Here is a 24,302-nt window from a genome sequence, read left to right on the forward strand (position 1 = left end):
ATGGTATTCCAAAGGTATACCCAAATTTTCAGACACCCTACAAAAGATGTAATCATAGTGGTGAGTTACTTGACAACCCCCACCTACTAGTCACTCAATCCATCTCTAGATAAATACATCTAAAAAAGGGCCAAAACCCCTTTTCCCAAACTTACTCGCTTGTAACTTCAATGATGTCCCAAACGCAATGCGATGACGGCAGAAAGGCTGCAACCACAGCCTCCTGTTCCGCGGTGCTCTTTAAATACAATACAAGTAGGTCACGTGATCGCAATTCCGATCACGTGACTTAAGGTCTGTATCTTCCCAACCTAAACCTCCAAAAAAGTACTTATCAATCGACTTTTTTCACATACGCAACGCGGGAACGGCATGCTGGCTGTAATCACAGCCTCCCGTCCCGCGATGCGTAAAAGGTAAATCTTTACATGGTCACGTGATTCACCCGATCACGTGACCATTAATAGATATACTGCTTATCCTTTCATTCCGCCCGACATAATAACAAAGTCAAATTATAGTGAAAACGCAACGCAGGAATGGCGCGCTGGCTGCAATCACAGCCTCCTGTCCCGCGATGCGTTAATGGTAAATATTTACGTCGTCCCGTGATACAACCGACCACGTGACCATATACAAAAAAACTTTCAATCAATACTGGTAAAACCTGTACTGATACATTTCCAATGCAAAGGATCTCTCTCCCTGGCAAATTAAACGGTCAGAGCAGGCAAACCCTGAGATAATATGTTTCCAATATAATGCTCACTCAGCAGTAAACTATTCTCAAGAGAGAAAGCTTTATTTAGTAAATGCAAATTTGGCCAACCCTGTTCTTACAATTAAATCAACTAAAGTATACTTCCTAGATGTTAATCCTCTCTTCACCACATAGGGATATATCACTAAGAAAAGTCAAATGATTAAATTACCAGAATTCTCTTATCTATTCGATGTCTAAATTCATTCAGGTGCCATGGGCGCTCGCCATGCTGCCGGAGACAATTAACATTTCATGTGTTCATTTTAACATTTACAATTCTTCATTCTTATTATTAACATATCCTCTCAAATAAATCAATACTACAATCACAGTTATCGAAATTCTATTTACATTTTAAGCCCAAAAACAATGGATAATTCCAGAAATGAACAAAAAGAGCAGTTATACTCGCAAAAATAACTCAAAAAGAGCTCAATCAGATAAAACAACTCAAATCAAAATCATTATTCATACCCTTAGGCTCAAGTGTATCTAGCCGCTCAATCCATTCCACCTCTTTTTGTCTCAGTAACTTGTGTATGTCACCACCTCTTTTAGAGCATTTTACTTGCTCCAAAATAACCAATTTCATCTGTGCCACCGAGTGTTTATGTTCTTTAAAGTGCTGTGCCACCGGTGAGTGGACTGAGCACAATCGAATGTTAGATTTGTGCTCAGTCCATCTCAGTTTGACCTTTCTTGATGTTAAACCAACATAAAATAGCCCACATGGACATTTAATTCCATACACTACATTACTTGTGTCACACGTGCTGGTGTGTCTAAGAAAGATCTTTTTTCCTGTATGAGGATGGTTAATACTGGGTCCCTTAATCACATTATGACAATGCTGGCAATTATTACAAGGTAAAGTACCCCTAAATTTATTCAAGCTGGTAGCCGGTGTTTGGTAATCTGCTCGAACCACAAAATCTCTTATTGATTTGCTCTTTCTGTATGTAAAAGTAGGTTCTTTCTCAAACAACTGTGCTAGCAAGGGATCCATTTTCAACATTTGCCAATTTCTTCTAATGATTTTCTTAATCTTAAAACTCTGTTGAGAGTATGTTGCCACATACACCATGGCTTCCGACTCGTCTTTCGATGACCGCTCTAATGTATTGGCTCTTGGGACTGCTGAAGCCTTTGTTAAGGCACTTTCTAAAGTGGTTGTTGTGTAACCACGTTTAGGAAATTTCTCTTTCAATTTGTTTGATTGAATCTCGAACTCTGGTGGCTCTGAAATCAGTCTGTGATACCTTAAAAATTGACTATAAGGTATACTTTGGATTGTTGTGGATGGGTGAAAACTAGATGCCATCAACGTGCTGTTTCTGTCCGTGGGTTTGTTGTAGATAGTCGTGTGCAGATGATTATTCTTGAAATAAATTTCCATGTCCAAAAACTGGATGCAATTTTTATCAACCTGAGTTGTAAACTTGATTCTTGGTGCTAACTGGTTCATGTATTCAAAAAATTGAAGGAGACTTTGATGAGAACCTCTCCAAATTCCAAGAATATCATCTATAAATCTCATAAAACTTCTTAAATGAGGCTGATATTGTGGATTATTGAGCACCATTGTTTGTTCCAAGTAAGCCATATATGTGTTTGCATACCCAGGTGCCATTGTGGCCCCCATAGATGTTCCTGCAATCTGAACAAAGTATCTGCCTTCAAAACTGAAAAAAATATTATTCAAGACCAGTTTCAGCAAATTCAATATGCACATGTTATTAGCCTTGCACTCTTGTGATGATAATAATAGCCATTCCATTGCCTCCAATCCTGCATCATGTGTGATGTTTGTATACAAACTGCAGACATCCATTGTAAAAAGGATGTCTGTAGTTTCTTCAAATTCAAGGTCCTTGATCTTAGGTAAAAAGTCTGTAGAATCCTTAAGGTATGTTGTGGTATTTTGGACAAGTGGCTGAATGGCTTGATCAATATATTGAGCCAATGGTTCTAAAAGGCTGTCCGTTGCTGCTATGATGGGTCTCCCAGGAGGGTTCTGAAGATTTTTATGCACTTTTGGTAAAATATACAGAACCAGCATTATTGGATAATCCTTGATTAAAAATAATCTTGTTTTGTCTGTTATCCATTCTTGATCCACTGCTTCATCCAGAAATTCATTGATCAATGTTCTCACACGATTTGTAGGGTCAAACGTGACCTCCAGGTATGTTTCTTGATCATTCAATTGACGTCCAACCTCCAATTTATATTTCACTCGATCCATTATTGCTAATGCACCACCCTTATCGGCGGCCTTCAGTATAATATCTTGATTCTGCCACAATTTGTCCAATGCTAATCTTTCATTTTTAGAAAAATTACTCATTATGTTTCTGTTTTTAAAAGAAATAGATTTGAAATCTCTCAGTGTTTGTTTATAAAAGACTTCCAAAACATGATTCTGCGTGTGTGGTGTGAACACACTTTTTGGTGAAATTTCCAAATATTTTGGAGGTTCCAATGGTTGTACTCCTTCTGTGGTAGCAAAGAATACTTTTAATTTCATCTTTCTTATTAACCTGAAAAGGTCAATTTTCTCTTTCAGAAGATTACTTGAGTATGTTGGAACAAATGATAACCCCTTTTGAAGAGTCTTTGATTCAAAGCCACTCAATTGATATGATGATATATTAATCACTAAGTTTTCTTTTGAGGTATGTTCACTTGACGTGCTGGATTTTTTCTTTTTGGATCTTCGGGTTTTCTTTTGTCTAAAAAAGACCCTCTTCCACTTGTTCCGGGTTGATTTCTAAAATCTTCTCCACCCTCTGTCGAATCTATTTGTTATTGTCTCAGACAAGCTTCTTCTTCCGTTTCAGTACCTGAAGCTTCTGATGACGTATGTGAAACTGACGTTCTCCTTGGTCTTGCAGGAAAAGGTTGTGGATTCCTCTTATTATAATACTCTTTCCAAGTGCACACAATATCAAGTTTATAGTCTATTGTATCTCTCCGAAATTTCCTAATTTTCTTCGTTTCAATTTCAGATTTGAACTGATCCAATTTAGTATTGATATCTTCCAATGTTAAAGAAAGTTGTTCTTTAGTCATAAGAGATGACAAACTTGACTTAAGTACATCTATTTCTTCTTTCAATGATGTTAATGATTTCGATAATTCCTTGATAGTTAGAAGTATGAGATCTAATGAACAACGATTTAATATTTGTCTCCACTTTTTAACAAATCCTGGATTTTCCCTACACAATGTTGGTTCCAGATCCACTCGTAGACCCCTTGGTATTCTCTGTGATTTATAGTACTGTGCCAAGGTACTAGCATGCAATTTCTGATTGGTTTGCCACCTCGGATCAACATCTGCACATGTCTGCTTCTCTACCCAGCCCATGCTAAACAGCTGGTGTCTTGTATAATCTAATTGGTGGGTGTATTTTGATTGGACCAGTCTAAATCTGGTGCTAAGCACCCTCAAATAAGATCACTCCAGGGCCCACCTCACCACCTTTTTCAGTGGGCACAGCTAAATCTGTCAAAAGTGTCAGACAAGTGCCCTACTAATGTGCTATAGAGCCTAGCACGTGGCCTCAGCATGTTAACTATCCTCTGCCCTAGGACCCATTACTCCGATGAGGATGTTTCAGATATAATCATATGTGTTCAAATATACTTGTCAGGCACCTGTCCCAACTGAAAGAATTTATATAATGTATGCATATGCAGGCCATATTTTGAATTGAGTTTTTGTATGTCTTCAGTCCGTTCTGTTCAAATGCATCCCCAATTTTTCATATTGCCTTTAGGTCCCTATTACGGAAGCTTCATTCACTTACTTCCCTCTTTTATGTCCCTCCCACAGAGGGTACTTTCTTTGCAATTGTATTTTCTGAGCCCAGATATTTAGTCAACTGCAGTGGCGGCTGGTGAATTTCTTAATTAGAGGGGTGTAAAAAATGTTGCTTGAAAATGCATGAGCGGCCGACCGTAGCTAGGGAGCCCGAAAAAACCAAGGGGTATTTGTGGAGGTTCTCATCCCAAGAAAACGGTTTGAATAATGGGTTAAAATGGTACTTCATACAGCACACTTTGTGTGAAAAATTGGGTAAAAGGCCAACAGTTTGAAATCAGTTTTGTAGGGTAACTCATGAAACAATCTAATAGATGCAAGTCGTCAACAGTGCACAGGATCATTTGCAAACACAATTTCATGATGCCTTTCGCCACAGTATATTGCAGTATAAAAAACATTTTCACGCTGGCTGTGTCGATACATTTCCATGCTGGCTGAACCTATATATGCCCGTACTCCCATATAACAACATACTCATGTTTGCTTCTTGCAAGCCACCAGTACTGATATTCAAAGAAAACATGTCCAAGCTGGCTCTGCCAATATATGCCAGTACTCGCACGTTGCATGTAAGAACAATCTCCTGTTGACTTTGTCATTAAAAATGCCATGCTACAATAAGAAAACATGTATAAACTTGGCTGCATCATTGTAGCCCAGTCTGGAGACGAAATACCCCTTAGCATGTTTGTTTTATTATAGATGCCCAATAATAAAATAAATCCATGCCACAGTAAAATATTGTAGCTAGACTGGCTGCACAAAAAATTCCAGTCTAGCCATCTAACCATGTAATGACGCTTATCATGCTTCCTTTATCATAGATGCTCAATAAAAAATGTCATGCCACAGTAAGAAATGGCTAGACTGGCTACACCAAAATTACAGTCTAGCCACGAAATAACACTTACCATGTTTGCTTCATCAAGGATAGATGCCCATCAAAAATGTCATGCACAGTAAGAGATGGCTAGACTGACTGCAACAAAATGCCTGTCTAGCAACATTATAACACTTATCATGGTTATTTCATCACAGATGCCCAGTAAAAATGTCTTCCTGACCCCTCCACTCCCTTCCCAAATCAACATCCCAGACCAGCACAAACACAACACATGCACTAGCTCATTTAAATACACATTCAAGCAGCATTAATTCGCTTGTTCACACAGCATTAAAAAACCATTCACTCACACATTCACACAGCATTCAAATGCCATTCACTTACTCATTCACACGCGTACCCATACACTTGCTTATTCACACACTTATACATACACAAACACACACACACACACACACACACACACACACAAACATCAAACACACAAAATTGTACACATACCTTTAGCCCTTGTCTGGATGCTGCTCCGGCCACGCCCTCCTACTCCCACCTTCAGTGGATAGAGCCCTCTGGCTTCCTGGTTCCTGCAGATGCAAGCATGAACTGGAGCAGTACTTTGTCAGCGCCATGTTGAGTATGTATGTGCAGTAAGGCACAGGAGCGCAGCCTCACTCGCACATTTAATTGCGCAGATCCCCAGCCTGCATCCCCAATGGGCCATGCCAGGCTGGGGAAGTCACCAGACTTGCATGGCCCATTGGCTATGCATGCTGGGAAATGTAAACAGTTTAACTCAAGGCTCCTCCACAATGGGCAAGGGTTCTGGTGGGTCTGTGCACTCTCAACTGTTATGGACGAGCCACCCCGGACACCTGTTTCTATGATAGAACTACCCGGGATGTGGCTGCAGACATCGTCCCAGTTAAAGCTTTTGGAGTCCACCCACATAGAGCAGAATCGGCATATCCCTGGGCTCAGTTTATTTTTTTCTCCACTGTTGTAGAGTGCTCTGCACTGGGAACATTTAAGCACTCATTCAGGACCATCAACTCCGAGGCTGAAAACCGTATAGAGCACTAGTACAGTCTCCGAGCTCATAGCCAGATCCCCCCGGCTACTAAGCTGTGAGGCCAATTGCTGCTCAAAGTATACATAACAACAATGTATTGGTTTAACCACTGCACATAGACTCCTTTCCTTAATATACAATTTTATAATTGTTGCAATGAAAATATTAAAGATAACAAAAGTTATTCATAATGTGTCGAGGCGGGATGGAGCGTCCATTGAGGCGGAGGACAAACTCTTTCAGACTCTTAGACAACATGGCAGGAGGTAAAATGGGTTGTTTTATTTAATTAAGAACTGAATATATCCCCAGCAGTTCAAGTACAGTGTCATCGCATGTTAACCAATAAGCATTTGTGCTTTTCGCCGCAGAAGTAATTTAGAGCTTAGCAAGAATATTCAAGCATGAGGAGGTTGTACATTTTATGGGATGTTTTAAGGGTGGGACCTTAAATAGAGAGTTACCCTATCAGTAGGCGGGGACATATAGATACCATATGTAGCTTAGCAATTTGGACCAATGAGCAATATAGATAGGTTTTCATAACTTTAAGGATCATGATGGCATCAGAATGTCTCATTTGTATTACATAAACTGCTGTTTTCTGTTCAAATGTTAGAGAATTTGAGAGAGAGAGCTTGGCTGTTAATTTGTTTTTCCCCCCAGCTTTGCATAATTTCAATAAAGCTGGGTTAACTTGTATTTGCATACTACATCCCGTCTGTGTTGTCTCTTTATTGGAAAATAGCAGGTAGAAGGCTGTGCTGTTTTCGGGCCCCTGTTTCATCTGGCAGCAGAGGACGGTTAGTTTTTAGGATTTTGTGGACTGTTGGGTGAGCCCTGTTCTGCCCCTCCTTGTTGGACAGTGGATCAGTCAGGAGAGCAGAATTATTTATGCACAGCTTAACAGGAGGCCAGCAGGAGCCGGCTTTGGAGTGGAATCCTGCCCGGTCTTCCACTGCCCACTGGAAGCAGAGTAGGAGCTGGCTGATTGAGGGGACCCCAAAGGCCAGAATCCTCAGAGATCCATTGATGCGAGTATGCTATGTGCACGGTACCATTTGGGGGTGGTGAAATGTATGGTATGGTATTAATGAAACAGAGAAGTTGATAAAGAATATCCCTTGACAAGGTCTTGGAAGGATCTGCAGTAGGGCCCCTGAGGGCCTAACCTTCATTTGAGGGTAGTGTAAAAGAGATAGAGAGATAAGGATATCCCAGGGCAAAAACCGGAAGACAGATTTATTTAATTGTGTTGAATTGTGTTTGAATTGATTACATTGTTGTTTGCTGGCATTATGTTGTGTTGTAAGATAGGTCCTGTAGAGGTGTTTTTCCTTGTGTGTTGTGAGCGTAGTATATAGTATTGTTTGATAGAGGTTGATGGGTAAGTATGAACATTTAGATTGTGAGCGGATTTTGTTGTTGTGACCAAGAGGGAGGATTTGGACATTGGGGCGTGGCCCCAGACAATGACAATTGATTCAATGGTGGTGTATATTTGAAGTGGGCAGGAAGTGTGATTAAAGGAAAGTGTGAGAGAATTGTGAACAATATTTTTGTTCTGATTATTGGTAAGCTCAATAGTATTTGTATTGTTTAGTCTGTGTAAGTGCCAAGCTGCATGCTGCTTAAATATCGTCACAATGTCAGATACCCCAATAATCCATCTATGCAAAGCGTTCCCTAGATATAGTACTAAAATCATTAAGTATCATGCTGAGTGGGTGAAAGGAACTGCTGGAAAGATGTACATGTCATGGCCACAAGAAGGCACTCACTGGAAAGATGTACTCCAAGTTCAGGAAGCTTAAGAACAGACTAGGTATATTTGAGCTCTGGAAGGCCTTTGAGGAAGAGTCAGAGGGGCCTAAGAAGGAATGGATGTTTAATATGTGTGAGGGGGAGCGCAAGCAGCCCGCCGTGCCATCGCCTCCTCCTTCTGAGGAGAGCACTCACACACAGCCAGCATCCCCACCAACACTATCTGAGGAAGGCGTCTACACACAGTCCACAGTACTGCCTCCTTATGAGGAGGGCACACCATCCCCGACCATCCCAGGAATATACCCCCTACAGGCAGCAGCTCTGGGGTATAGTATTCCCAGATATGAATCCTCTGGTGAGGAACGTGATGATAGTAGGAGGAGGGCAAAATTGGTAAAAGGAAAGGTGCCATCAGTGCCAATGGAGAATGAAGCATGGCGTAGATAACAGACACAGTTAAAGGGTGAGGAAGAGTATAGAGGACTACATAGTTTAGAAAAGCAGCTAAGAGCAGCCAGGGAAGATCTCTGTAGAGTGAGAGGCATGCCGATAGATGGTCAAAGGGCCTCATTACGACCCAGGCGGTAAGTTACCGCCTGGGTCGTACCTTTACCACCATGGCGTAAACTATGTTTACGCCATGGTGGTTGGCGGACTTACCGCCCCATTCCGAGTTTGGCGGGGCGGTAAGTCCCCAATCCCCATTTACCCTTCCCCATTCCCATTTTTGCCCCATAGGGCATAATGGGAGTGGGGAAGGCGTTAATTACGCCACCGTAAATTACAAAATTGCAAAAAGCAGCCGTTAAGATCTCCATGGCGCTAAGGGACCTCATACTCAGGCGGTAAGGGTCGGCGCTGTTTACGGTGCCGTAAACCCCTTACCGCCTGAGTTGTAATGAGGCCCAAAGAGTGAGAAGTTTAGCCATAGGTAATGGTGATAGTGGAGAGACAATGATGGATCCAGAGAAATGGGTAGGAGGAAAGATATTGTTGAAACTCGATGAGAAAGGCACAGAAAATAATTATGTGAAGGTAGTGGAGTATGCAGAGATGAAGGAAGCAGCCAGGGTGGAATTCAGGAGGGAGACACAGGAAGAGATAGAGCAAAATGCACAGAGGGAGAAAGAGAGGGAACGGTTTAAGCAGCAGAGAAGATGCAGAGAGAAGAACAGGAACGACAAGGAAGGAAAAGTGAAGTAGGAGAAAGGGATCACTATGTGAAGAGGCTTAATGCGAAGAACAGGAGAATGGCACAAGAAAAGGAAGACATTTAAAAAATGAGGAAGGAGATGACCCAAAAGGTGAGCAGAAATATGATGCCAGAGATATGAGGAGAAGGGAGTGGGACAATAACAACAGAGACCAGGGGCAAAGATGTGTTGCCATAGATAATGAGTGGAACATATGTAAAGGAGCCTGTTAAGGGAATGAGTTTTGATCTTATACTTGAGGATGACGAGAGTGGAGAACATGACAGAGGGACAGATTGGGTAGACATTGATGATGACGAAGGGGGAGAGGACGCGGCACAAGCCCCACAAATGGATACCACAGAACCAGCCGTAGGAGAGATAGCAGATTTTCTGGGGCCAAACTTAAGCCTATCTCCACCCCTCACGTCAGTACTCCCCATAAATGAAGACCATAGATCACCATATTTCTTAAGAAAGTTGCCAGAACAACAGTGACACTGTGTAGGTGAGACAGTGAAAAGGAGAACTTGTGCAGCATCACCTTCATGCAAGAAAGGAATAGCATAATTCCCACTGCTCCACAAGGGATTAGGGCAGCCCCGCTATACTCCATGGAATCAGACAAAAAAATAACTTGATGGATAAACTGCCATTACTCACAGCAGGGGCGGCAGGTGGATCTACAAGCTAGAGTGAGAGACAACTGGGATAGCATTAGCTATAGGTGACATGAACAGCCTATTTGCATCCATATTGGGTGACCAGGCAGAGGACATGTGGAAGCGAGCAACCTATTTTCCAGTGACAGAACATAACACCACTAAATATGATGGGTCACAATTCAGTAATTGTAGAGCTAATGTATTGAAGGCATTCCAGACCAATCTGACATGAGCGCCATAATGACAAGGATGATGGGGCCTACTGAGAACCCTGCAGCCTATATTCAAGACATTAAAGAACATTGGCGTTTCAAAACTAAAGACAATGCAGTATGGGCCAGGAGGGGGATGGCATATACAGCACCATATGGTGCACCACAGCAAAACTATAGTTATTATTATTGCACACAATATTCACCAGATCAGAAACAAACACAGCATGTGCAGCAACCTCAAGGGCCACAGACACAGCCACAGATATAAACATTTTGCCACAGACACCCCGGATAGGAGGAGTGACAGCGGTTGGGGGGAACCCTTTTTCAGAGACAGGACTGGACATGTATCCCCAATAGGACAGAATAGCTTGATGTGCCCTAGCCTATCAGTAACCACAGACCCTGAACAGGAACCAAGGGTGGAGGTATCGATAGGTAACCAACTCTTTCCTTCTTAGTTGACAATGGGGCAACAAAATCCTGTGTCATAGAGGGCAGATTTCCAATGTCAGGAATATTCATGGACACTCAAGGCTTTCCTGGGGCTACAAATACGGTTCCTTTCACTGACCACTTGCCTGTGACAGTAGGAGATCAGACGGTAGCTATCCCATTCCTGTATTCCAGGAAGATACCTGCTAACATATTAGGAAGAGATCTTATCGACAAACTCAATATATCAATATCATTCACAAAGGACAGCATAATCTGCTCTACACCAGGCTTACATTTCCAGACAGCAAAGGAATACAAACAAGCCTTTTATGGGTAGAAAGTACAGAGAGGAGTAGTAATGGATCCTGAAGTATTTTTCTATGGAGTGCAAGTGATGTTAGCATGGCTTCCCCACATTAAGAGACAGTTATTGAGACTACCCACAGACTTTTTATTCAGAACACAGGTACCTACAGATGTATCTGAGGGGGAACTGGTTACAAATGAGCTAGATATGGCTGTAGTGAGGGAGGTCAGAGTGATTTTACACAGCACTGATGAGGAAGGGGTGAGTTGGTGCACAGTAATAGCAATTGACGCATCACACAGACTGAACCAGCTGAGAGATGATGAGTTGTTTGACCACAGTGACTCTGATGATGAGGTATTCTTTGAGATAAGTATACCATGTCAATTAAGAATAGAGTATACAGAGGTGCCCCAACAAATAATGCTAGATAAAAATGTACCATCATTTATGGAAGAAGATTTGGCAAGGGTACCCGGCACACTATGGACGACCAGTCCATATGATGTGGGGTTGATAAAAGGGATTGGAGCAGTACAAATAATATTAAAGAAAGGGGCAATTTGACCTCGAGTGAAACAGTATCCAATGTCCAAAGAAGCAGGTAAGGGTACAACAAATGCGCTCATGTAGCAGGGAGTTAAAGTGCCATCAGAATCTCCTTGCAACACTGCTGTATGCATAGTGAAAAAGTCTCAGGAAGGGTCATGAAGATTTATTTATTTATTTATGTATTTTACAGTTAAAAAGAGCACAAAACTTTCAGGCATCATGGGTTAGCAAGATTAGAAAGATTGTGTGACACGCTGCATAAGGACTGGCTGTACTGCCTTCCGCAGGCTCTTTTTGCCATGCACAATCAGCAAGGCTCCTCATGAGTTGGTGACTGGTTGCAGGATGCATGTGCCCATTACCCTCCCCACGCGCACGCAGACAGATGCCCAAAGCACTGCAACTGTGTTAGGAAATAAATTACATGACTATTTGATGTCCATGGCTAAATACCTCCTTCTTTCATTTGTTGACAGGAAAGGGAAAGGCAGGGAGGTATCGCTAAAGGCACAGAAAAAGAGGATATAGAATTGAATACTTCTGCTGTTGTGAACCTTTCCTGTGGGTAAACATAGCCATCATAAGACGATAATATAGTGCCGCCTCCCTGGCCAGCTACCAGGATCCCGAGGGAGAAGAGAACGAAAACAGACCCAGGACAAGTGCCCAAGTACGTGCTGAGAAAGAAGATAAAAAGAATAAGGAACTTGAGAATAAAGGAGATGTGAATGACATTGCACCACTTGAGGAACACTGATGCTGAACTGCCACTGGGACAGTAAGAAAGGAGTTGACGCTGAGGACTTTTTGAACATATAACCAGCACATTATTTTTCACATATCGTACATCTATTACTGACTATTTACATACTTTTCTATCTTTACATTTTTATTGGGACTATTTTTATCTTCCAAATTTTTATGTTTTTTTATCAGTACTATTTTTATATTTTTATAGTTCTATGTTCTTTATCAATGAACCACATAATAGTGGAAGTGGTTTGAAAAAAAATAAATCAAATCTTTTATTATTGTCATTATCATAGCAAGTGCTTTGAAAAAGGTATACAGCTCGCCTCACTCACCATTGCAAAATAATAACTTACAATTGCCCAGTACTAAGTAAACTGTACGAATGTTCTCATATCCTTATGTTCCTGATTTCTTCATAATACCCTGATCAATACGCCACACACTCATCTACAAATGACTGACATTATAGTTATTGTGGCCATTCTGTTTTCCTTTTGCTTTTGTTGTTTTTATTTCTTATTTTATCTCACACTGCATTTGACTGATTATGATAATATATATATATATAACATATATATATAAATGTGTTCCTACGGCATAACGTTAGTGAAGAATTTAAAACACAAATAGATTTCCAGTTAGAGCTTAAAATGGTACTCCGCCCACTTGTGGAGACAGTAAGGGCTAGGAGAAGTATTGCAGATTATGAATATTACATGAAAAGGTATTGTGACGATTTCATAAATATTGAACGAAATTCATGGTATAGGGTAATGGAGAAGGTGGAGAGAGAGAGATCAAGGGAAAGCTGCTTTGTTTGCTCACTTACCTGCTTTGCTATGACAGCCTCTCAAGTATTTATACCTCAAGAAGTACTGAGTCCAGAGCACACTGCTTGGTACATCTCGGAGTATGCCAGACCAGAGGACATTTTCAGGGACAATCAGCCATGATAAAATAGCTCACACGATCAGAATTCCCATACGTAGATGACTATGTAAAAGAGGCACACAGGATGGAGAATATCAGGATGAAAAGTAAAATTCTCAAGTACACGCTATCTGGCCCAAATAGAGGAGATGTCGAAGTAGTGGATCACCAAATATTAAGGTGTACAGATGCCCAGTTTAATTTGATACCTAATTGTGCCGACATGCCACAATTGAGAATAAAAGGGAAAGTATATTCCTCGGGAGGATGGGTTGATGGAATAATGGGATGCAAAGCAGAGGCAGTGTGGACTGTGCCAATCGAAGTGATAAAAAACGCAGAGTATGTCGTGAGGAATGGAAACAAACTGCCACATTTTTAACATGCGTGGAAGATGAAGCAGGACCACTACCCATAACCAAACTACAAGCACTGACATTATGCTGTAGAAAGAATGGTTCAGTAAAGCTTGATAACAATGAAGGGTGCAAACGTATTATGGATTTACCAGGTATGAAAGTTGGCACAGCTGTTCTAATGGACCATTACTGGGCCTGCAGTGTAAGAGCTTATATGCAGCTTCCACCCAACTGGGGTGGAATATGTACAATAGTGCTACTGAATGCACCGGCATTGGTAATACCACAAAGTGAGGTTGACATTGGGACTTTTCCTTCAATGGCACACAACGGGAAGAAAAGGTCCCTATGCCTAAAACGAACGAAAGAACTAACTATTTTTCCAAGGAGGCCAATGCTGCATTCGATGAAATACCAGAGAAGCATAAGTTATTTGGTAAAACAACAACGTTCTTCACATCCTTTCTAATGCCTGGCCTGCAAGCAGCAGCAAATGCACACTGGATCCAGATAACTAGGTGGGAACTGTTATAAACTATTAATGCCAAAGTAAAAGGCTTAAATGCCATTTAGGAGGAGTTAAAAGAGGTCAGATTGTTGACACTGCAGAACAGACATGTTCTGGACCTCCTCATAGCCATGGAGGGAAGAGTGTATGCAAAGATAGAGCCTAGTTGCTGTAGGTAGACCTGCACATGATGAGGAGAATGGGACCTTGACAGAGGCCATATACTTCGGTAAAGAGCTGCACGATAAATTGGAGGAGGAAGTGGATGACATTGAGGATGATAGCTGGTTCAGTTATCTATTCTCCTGGATGCCTACCTGGCTTACAGATGCATTCAAATTTCTGTTGACAATTGTGGTACTGGTTCTAATGGATTTTTGCATCTTGAGAATTGCAATAAGCCAATGTGAAAAGACTGGCTAGAAAGCACTCCAAATGACACTAATGGTTAATGTGGGTGACACCGTACATCAGTACACTCAAACTGAAGACAAAGTTTATTGTCCCATGTACCCATCAGGTCAGCCAGCTAGACAACCTGGGGCATTGTTTACATGCCCAAAGATACTCACAACTACCGTGGGCATTGGATGAAATATGACGATAATGGCGAGTGCTGGCTTATGACATGCAGTACAGCAGAATACGTAGCACAAGGAGGTAACTTGAGGGGGGTCACCAAAGTGTGGCTGCCCAAGGATGGCTATAATATGATGAAAGAAAATGAAGGAATGATCGATGACTTGACCAGAGGGGGAAATGTAGCGAGGCACCCATTTCAAAATCATTTGTTTACAGCATGGATAACAGTGGCTATCCCATGGTTCCCGCACCTATGAGATGACTTAGATGTAGCTTCAGCAATACAAACTATTAGAGGTAAAAGCACAGTGCATTGCGAATTCACGCTTTCTCCACTAGACAGGGGGGATGATCATATATTCACCCTCCCCTATCCACTTCTCTTTACTTCTTTTACCCAGAAGCCTCATGGTGATCGAATAGGGAACCCCTCACCTTATTACACCATCTTGAGAAGCCCCGCAAAGGTAAGCTTCTGCTGTGACACCCACAATACATTAACGATGGGGCAGGGGCACTAGCATAACTTTAGCCCCCGTTCTTATCCACATAGGACAGGGTTGACACCAGAGGTTGTGACTTTTTTCACCTGAACTTAGAGGAAGTCATCTACATAGCGTTATTCCTGCATTGTTTGGAACTAAGGTACGGGAATGCTACATTATTACTTGCCATTTTTGAGTTATTAGAATTATGTTTTAAGGTCTTCGCGGACACCTTTAGTATGGTAACAGGACCGACTGATCCCTATTTTTTGAGATGCAAAATATTTAACATTCCCAGGCGTACGATAGACCCTAATTCAGTAATTGTTCATACTTATAGGTCATATTGCCGATCTCCGATGCAAACAAGAATGGGGGACACCCCCCTTGAATATCCCCTCCTTATCTCCACCAGGTGAATGAGTAGGGATGGGACATGATAGATACAGTATACAATCAAATACAGTATATATATTAAATGAGTATAGAAGAGCTAATGAACTCTATTCTCCACTTTCTATTTGAAATATATATCACAGTGAAGGTTGATGAAAGACATACAGTTGGAACTTGTGCTCCTGATGAAGGCACAGTTGTCCCCAAACATGTAGAGCAGAAATTAATTTATGTAAAATACATGTATCTGAAAAATATTGATGAACTGATTGTAATGTGATGTGAACATACATGTATACATTTGATGTTATGTATATTTTTACAGTAACATTCGTTTGTTTAAGACTACACGACTGATGTTATTTCTTAACTTGTCAATATAAGTACATCATAACTACTGAGCATTGGGCCATTTAGGAACATGCATATTTAATGGATGGGATCACACAGAATAATTCTGAGTCCAAATACCCAAACCAACCCAGGAAGATGACAAAGTACTGTTTATTAACAATTATCTAAAACAGGGAGTTTACAATGAACATCAACGGACGTACGCTCAGTTTCTCTCAGCAATCTCTACACAAATCATAACTTTTATATCAAAAATACATCATAGGTAACGTCATACTATGTGGCAATAATGAAAAACCTATCAAGGGTTGGGATTGGCTTAAGGGGAACATCTAAGTATACATTTTTATACAAACGAGGATTGTGATTGGCTGTCCACTATCAGGTTGACAACATATGCCTACCTCTTAAATATATAATCTTCAGACACATTAGATACATAGTTTCTCATTGGTTCTCAAACTATAAGGTCCTTCGGTATATGGACTACTACAATTGGTTTGCATGCTTGTGCCAGGTCTCAAACATTCGGTTCACTTAGCAGCACGTAAGCCTAGACCAAGGTGCAAGGAGATGGGGCATGACACAACCTACCTACACAACCCAGTATTTCTCACCGCCCATGCCTTCTACCATAAAGATTGTCTTTGAACTTGGCCTTGCAAAGCATTCTTGTCTTTCAGAATGCACGGGAGTGAGAGCACTCACTACCGTGTTTCTGGGACTCCAGGTTTGAACTCTATTTTCATCCTTGGCTCACATGACAGGAGACCACAAGTTGGTCCATTTTGCAGGTTTTAAATGCTTTAAATGAATTAAACCTGGCACTCGTGTTGTTCTTTGTTTGTGCCTTAACAAGGGATGATTCATCCTCCACACGTTTACTCATTTCCAGAATAGATAGCTGACTGTGGCTGCTTCAATCTTCATTCCAGGCCAGAAAGTCTTGACTTGCAGCTCCACGATTCTACTTATTCTTGCTGCCACACAGCTTTCCCTTCCCGCTTCATAGGTCTTGGCTTACTAAATTCATGATACTGATGTCCAGCTTATATATAATGGCGGCTTCGCCTGCATTTTATTCACTATGCATAGCCAGCTTCTATGATGTCTTAGTCTGCCTTGTGTTTCAGCATCTGTACATTTATTGAACAGTTGATTTTCTGCAGCACTTTGTGCACGTTTATTTTTCTTCTCCATATTTAAAAGTTCACTTGATTCTTTACTTCATCACTGGTTTCTTTAGGATCTATACAACCTCTTCAGTCAGTACCTTGGGATGTCGTGCATACTCTTTGTGATATCACTAACTTCTTTTCTTTACTCTTTCCCATATTCCTTCAGGGAGTTCCTCCTTTAGGTTGTCATCACTTTGGGATACATTTGGTAGGGTTGTCTCAACGGGTATCTTCTTTTGAACACATGCTGCGGTATTGGCACAACTGCTGGTGTCAAACACAGCAGGATCTTAGGACTCCAACATATGGGAGGAAGGAGGGCAGGGTTTTCTGCAGTAGCATGCAGCTGCTCCACTACATTCCCCCCTCTGGTTGAGTCCGCAACTACCTCCTCAATTGTTTCTACATCCTGATATTTCCTCTTGAAGAAGAGTTTCTTGGGTGTTCTTATCTTCTTCATCACCCTCAGGGTGCTTGCTGATTTGACATGTTGATCTACACTCCAGGTCATGTAGTTACATTGTCCATTCGGGGTACAAAAGACCCATCGTCCCACGTACTTCTTATGATTTTTTGGATACAGACATTTTGTTCCCTCAGGTTCCAGAATGCTAGCCTCTATGTATTTTCTGACGGCGTCATCACTCAGCTCCTTGGCATTTGGTTCATTTTTAACATCAATCATAATCTTCATACCTACCACATTTTCTGCTGTTTTCTTGCATTGGGCAATCATCATCCTGACTATACAGAATCCAAACATTACTAGCACCAGTATTACTCAAAGAACCTTGAATAAATTTGCCAACCACTGAGGGATCCATGAGAAGAATGAGGTAAACCAACTGTCATCTTCAATGTCATCTGTCTTGTCGTCCATTTTGGTATGCCGGTCTATCAACATCGTTATGGCCTCTGTCAAGGTCCCATTCTGGCCATCGTGAGAAGCTGTAAATCAGACCCTCTAGCTTATAGCGATTTTGCGATCCTCCAAAATGCCGCAAAAATTGCCGTTTTGTGCAAAAACAGCATTGTTTAAAAAAATGTTATTTTTTAATATTTATTTTTTAAGTAATCTGCAAAAATTACTGTTTTAAAAAAAATAATACTCAGGGTGCCATGTTCTCAATTTTTTTTTTACACAAGAAATGAAATGCGCTAACACATCTCATCACTTGCGCCCCAAAAAAGTGCAGCCCAATCCACAAGGGACACATGAATGGGCACATTTTAAATGCGCGCCCATTCAGATGGCCTTTTTCACCTCCTTGATCAAATAAAGTGGCGTTTCTGTCAATTTAAAAGCGCATCCCTCATTTCCAAGCAAGATGCACTTTTAAATGTGCAGAAATTGTAGGCAACCCTACGCGCACGGGATGTGGGGCTGCCACTGCATGACAGGGTCTTTCCTGACCCTGCCATGCATTTCTTTTAAGGTATGAACCGCTGCTGTGTCGCTTGCATATCTGTTCCTCAAACAGGATAGAAATGCATTTTTTGGGTCGCATTTTACAGCGGCAGGCACCTGGAGGGCCTGTCCCTGTGAAAGGCGCTGGGAGCTTGCAGAACACTGTCGGGAGAGCGATTCTATTTAAAGTACTGCCCATTTTGATGACAAAAATCTATCGAATGTTACAATTTGACCTGTTTCGTCCAGTACTATTCGATCGATTTTTATAAATACTGAACATGTGTTGCGGGGGTGTCACCCGCTCCCCATGTTCAGTATTTTTGGTCTAAGGTGGTTGCAGAAGTGTTTTCCCCTTTTTCCTGAAAATCGGAGGCGGGGACAGAAAAAAAAGAAAATAACGAAGAAGGGACCTTGCGGAGTCGGATCCGACCTGCGTAATAGGGACGGATCTGGCACTGCAGGGTTGCAGGGGAAGTGGCAGCGACCAAGCAGTTAAGTAGGGGAGGGGATGGGGTGGTGGTGAAAGGTACATTTTGGGTTGTTTGGCTGAAGTGCAAAGCAATTTGCAGCGAAATTGACTATGGTCAATTCCGCCGCAAATAATTACACTTCGGTCAAACAACCAAGAACACCATTCAAGGCAGCTGGCCAGCACACAATTTGCGCTACAGCTCAAGCCTGTGGAAATGCGCGGGTCACCTTTGAGAATAAAACCCAAAAATGGGTTGTCTAAAAATAGCATATCCTCCGTTCTTTTTTTAAATGCCCCATTATTTGAGGAACTGGGTCAAAATCTACATTTAAAAAAAATGGTTACACTATGAGAGAGAGGGAAAGTGATGGGTGAGATGTGAAGTGATAGGCAAGAAAGCAAAGGGAGAGCAGTGGGTCAGAGGATGAAGCGCTGCACAAGAGAGCAGAGGAATCAGTGATGTGGTGGGCCAGAAATCTGAGAGCGAGCAGAGGTACAGAAAGTAGAGGGAGCGCGTGGTCAGTGAGCCAGAAAGCAGAGAGGAAACAGTTGGCCAGAAAGAGGCAGTGAGCTGCAGATTGGGAAAAAGGATAAGGGAAGAGTGCGATAGAATGGGAGAAAGGATGCAAGATGCAGAAGCAGCACAAAAGAATGAAGGACTGTATATTGCAGGAGGAATTGTAGAGTGTAAGGTGTGAGTTGGGAGTATGATTTGGAGTGTGGCAGGGGCTGGGCAGTGCAAATTGTGACTTGACAGTGTGAGATAGCACGTGAGTATTTGTATGACAGAGTGAAAGGTTAAGGAATGTAAGTTGTGATGGAGAGTTGGTGAGATGTGTGTTGGTGAGAGAGGTGTGTGGGTGTTTAGGGGATTGGAGAACATAGAAGGGGAATATTTTCAGCATTACAATTGATAATGATCAATTTAGTTAATACTATTAAATAAGCATGAACATTAAACCAGAAATGTAGCCAAATCAAACATTGTTCTGTTAAGCCAGAGACATCTGGGACTCTTCCTATTAAATTAATACAAAAGATACATAATAATGATACCCTGGCTCTCTTGTAGCCTTGCACTCTGCCTATTTCCTGCAATGTGACAATCTTACACCCTCCAGTTATTACAAAATGTCCCGCAAAAATGCCACAATAAAGGTTTGTGCCACAAAATTTGCCATTTCATGCCTCAAAATTTGCCATTTCATACCGCAAAATCCTGGAAGGTCTGATCAATGTGCAACATGATGGTCCGCTTTTGGTGCAAACACTTCCTTCCATTTATGTGAATATATTAAGGATATACCTATGCTGGAGGGTCATAAGTCGTATGGCCCTCAGCTCTCCTTTAATGGCATTGAATTCCTTTATGGAAGCACTGATCATCTGCAGAAGCTCCCATCTGACGATTTGCAACCACTTGGCATTCACCACTGTTTGAATTCCAGGCATAGATATAGCTGTAGTTATCATAGCAGTCTTGCTGAACAACTGGTGCTCATCAGGAATGGTATCATACTCTGTTATTGATTTAGCTGAGAAATAATTTATGAGTTCAAGCAATCTTCTTTTTCTTAAATGGTCATCCACTTTTGAAAATTCACCAATGTTTAGGTCACTCTGAGGAATCACTAATGCTGGAACATGGATGAGCACCAAGGAACACACTCCCCCCCAATCCTTGGGCAACTTCATAGAGGCTCTAGATCCACAAGACCAATATTGATCCATAAAAGACAGTTGTCCCTTCTTCCCATCCCTTGTTTGTATGTACTCATTCATAGTTCAATTGTTGTGTTTGTTCCCACCATCCAGGCAATCCTGCTATTTCCGCACATCAGGAGAGTTCATCCTCTTCATTTCTTCAATTACCACCTCATCCTGTCTTGCAGCAGGATGCACAAGCATTTTGCTTTTCCATCCAGGCTCCTTCTCCTTTGTTTGGTCTTGATATAGTCATCCTCGTATGGAAACAACCATTTTGATCTCAATTGCAAGGTCGCCCAGCTTCCTTGGAACTGTCCTAGAGTAGTACATGCTGCAAGATGGCTGAGGAATTTCGCATTGTATGCTGATACCTCCTTCGAAATGAAAGTTCTTACAGTATTCATGGCACAGGGGATGAGAAGGCAAACATAGCAACTCTCATCAATGCTCTTTTCCCCACTCTTTTATATGCTGCTACCACATGTTCTTCATTAATCATTTCTTATACAATCATTGAGCTTCTTTCACATTTGTAACTGTACAATTTGTTCAATTATAGCAAAAAGGAGTCTTATCTCTGGACCATTTTTAGGATCCTGTAAAAAACAGAATATTAATGTCTCTTCTGACAGGAGCAGGGTAAGATTGAAGTATAAATACAAAGACCGCAACCACAAGCTGATGAACGTCACTATCTGGAGGTATCATGTATTTTTATCACCTAAAACAAATATTCTCTGGAAAATAAATCTGAATATTGATCTTTCCTCCAATTTCCGATCAAGAACTGGAGTTTAGGCATAATTTAGATGCATCATTCACTGCTTCAATATAGTTCTAAAGGTTTGTTTCAAAACTCTGGAATTTCTCTGCAAGTCTTCACACTCCCTGCTGAAATATATACATATAAGGAGTGTCTATTGAATCCCAGTCCAAATAAGGTACGTGCTTAATCACTGGTTGCTTTGTCGTCCTTCTTAGTCATCGATCGAGTCTGCACACGTGGAAATTCTTCTTCTTGTCTTGCTTCTGGATCAGCAAATGTGGGAGGCAGGGTATTGCCTTCATAAACATTCACGTCATTCAGATGCAACCAAGCTCGTCTTCCTGATACTTTAACAGGTGAAGGGGACACGTCCTCAACACAGAATGGGCCATTAAAGTGGGGCTCGTGCCACTTCCGTCTGAAATCTTTGATCAGGATCAGGTCCCCAACATATAACTCAGGTGGTGGTAATAATTCATCTGGGTTGGTTGCCGAATTTTCTTCTTCCGGGGTCCTAGACTGTCCCCCCCGATGTTTGACTTGATCTGAAATGAAAGAAATACTGGTAGTCCTACATGTGAAATAATCGTGCATCTCATCACCTAAAGTTTTGGCTACACTCTGGGCATCACTCCGAATCCTAGACGGAGGTGTAAGGGTTGTTCTCATTCAATGCCCTGTTACTAGCTCATGCAGGGTGAGCTAGTGGTCCGATCCTGGCTGATTTCGAAGGGCATATAATGCCTGGGCTAGGCAATACAGCCATCCCTTTTTTAAAGTCAATCTAATTTTGATGATCCTTTCATTGAGTAGGCCGTTGAGTCCCTCACATATCCTGTTCACTTGTGGGTGAAATGTAGAAGAGAACTTGTGCTTTATGCTTAATAAAAGCCCTATTTGTTCGAATAGCTCATTGACAAAATGTGGCCCATTATCGGATCTTAGCACTTCACACACACCTCACCTCGGGAGAAATTTGCTCACTAAAAACTTTGCTGCACAAGTGGCATCAGGGAGTGCACATGGAGTTGCTTTGATCCACCTAGAGAAGGGACACACCACCACTAATAGATACCTATTGTTACGCTCACCTGGTATCCACAGGCACGCCACCAAGCCGGGTTACTCACTGGTATGCTTCTCAGCTTTGCCGTGATGTGGTCTGCGGGGAAGGTTCTGCCTGAAAATACAGGAGGACTGTGTTCAAGACTGGCCGATTGGGGTAAGTATCCTCCCTCCACCCCTGTATGATTTCAGTCCCTCTGGCGCCCTCTCCTCACCTTGTGGTAGAATTAGGCGTGCTCTCCGTCCTGCCTTCTTTGCAGGGGTGCGTTGTCTTTCATGGCCGTGTGTGGTCCAGTTACTTCACTGACGCCGGCCTGTTTGATATTGTTCATGTAGGTCTTATTGCTGTTCTTTAGTTTTGTTGCAATCCTGCATGCCTTTCTTTGTTTAAAATGTCTCTTTTTTTCTCCCTTAGGTATGCGGAGCTTCAGCGCGGTGAACTGGCTTGGTTGAGCCCCGTTGGTAAATGATGGCGCATTAAGAGCGCTATGATGCGGTAAGTAAGCGCTATGCGCAGCGCTGCGAAGTCTTGCCTTTGCTAACCTGTGTTTTCCTTCCTTGTAGGTAGTGGTGCCAGCCGAGAGGCGACCAGCCAGGTAAGCCTTTTGAGCAGTTCGTAATTTGTAAATGTCTCTACTGCTTTCTTTAATGTTGCCTCTATCTCCCTCTTTCAGGTCGTTCTGTCTGGGTGGCGTCCAGATTCGAGGAAGCTGTTCTCAGTAGCTGCGAGTGTTTAAGGATGAAGACTGCAGGTAAGATGCTGCTGCTAATGATGTTCCTTTTGTCTCCTTGCAGGTTCTGCTTCTCCGAGGTTCGAGGGAATAGCTGGACACGGTGAGCGTCACGTTGCAAGCTGCAAAGTAACCGGAAGCGTGTTGTCTTGCTCGGGTGTGGTTTAAATAGCCCCAACAAAATAGTCCAGGTAAAGAAGTCCCTAGGCTACCACACTCAAAACTCTAGACCGCATAGCTTGGTTCCTTGGAACCAAGCTATGTGGATGCCTCCATGTTGGCTGACAACACATTAAGTAGTTCCTAAGCACATGTTTTTCATAATGTATGAGCCTGGCACCATAGGCACCAAGAGTGGCCCCAAGAGGGTTTTGGAAGAGGATGCCAGGCTCTAGAGGCCCGAGTCCTGACTCCACCTGGCCAATGGGTTTGCCAGAGGGGGTTTTGGGCGAGGGTTGTGACACCTATATCCATTACATGTCTGCAGCATATCGACATAGTCGATATGTAAATGCTGAAACGGACCATTCGGTAGAGGTATTACTCCTCTAATCATTCTTAGTGTATGCCCAGCAGTAAACTGTTGACACACGATGAAATTCCCCATAAACAGTGCAACGTGTTCCAACATATTAGGAATGAACCAGTCTTTTGCAATATTGGCAGCAAGACTTTCTCTAGTTACATGCACAGGGTAATGCAGCTGTTCAAACACAACTTTTAATAAAGTCACTGGCATCACTGGCTTTCCATTGCTGTCCTGTCGCATTGAAGCTTTCATGGGGGATAAAGAACACCCCCTTTTTTTCACAATTCTTGCTCTTCCTGTGGTGCGCTTCCCTGAATCTCTATTGATTGGGTTATTGACAGCATATTAAACCCCTCCTGTACTAACATGGTTGTAGCCAAATTTTCTTTAACATCTTCAATATCAAAACAAAAGATTTCGGAAGAATATGCAACC

General features: G+C 42.0%; 1 long non-coding RNA gene across 2 annotated transcripts in view; it reads left to right on the top strand.

The window, feature by feature from the left end:
* The window catches only part of LOC138568971 (uncharacterized), a 32,052-nt gene extending 19,573 nt beyond the window's left edge, over positions 1–12,479 (top strand). For both annotated transcript variants that reach the window (XR_011303029.1, XR_011303030.1), the window contains exon 3: positions 12,118–12,479. This is a non-coding gene — a long non-coding RNA (uncharacterized lncRNA). The remainder of the gene's footprint in view (positions 1–12,117) is intronic.
* Positions 12,480–24,302: the final 11,823 nt, after the last annotated feature.

Source organism: Ambystoma mexicanum, chromosome 2q (genome assembly GCF_040938575.1).
Source record: "Ambystoma mexicanum isolate Mex_15411 chromosome 2q, UKY_AmexF1_1, whole genome shotgun sequence".
Taxonomy (NCBI): domain Eukaryota; kingdom Metazoa; phylum Chordata; class Amphibia; order Caudata; family Ambystomatidae; genus Ambystoma; species Ambystoma mexicanum.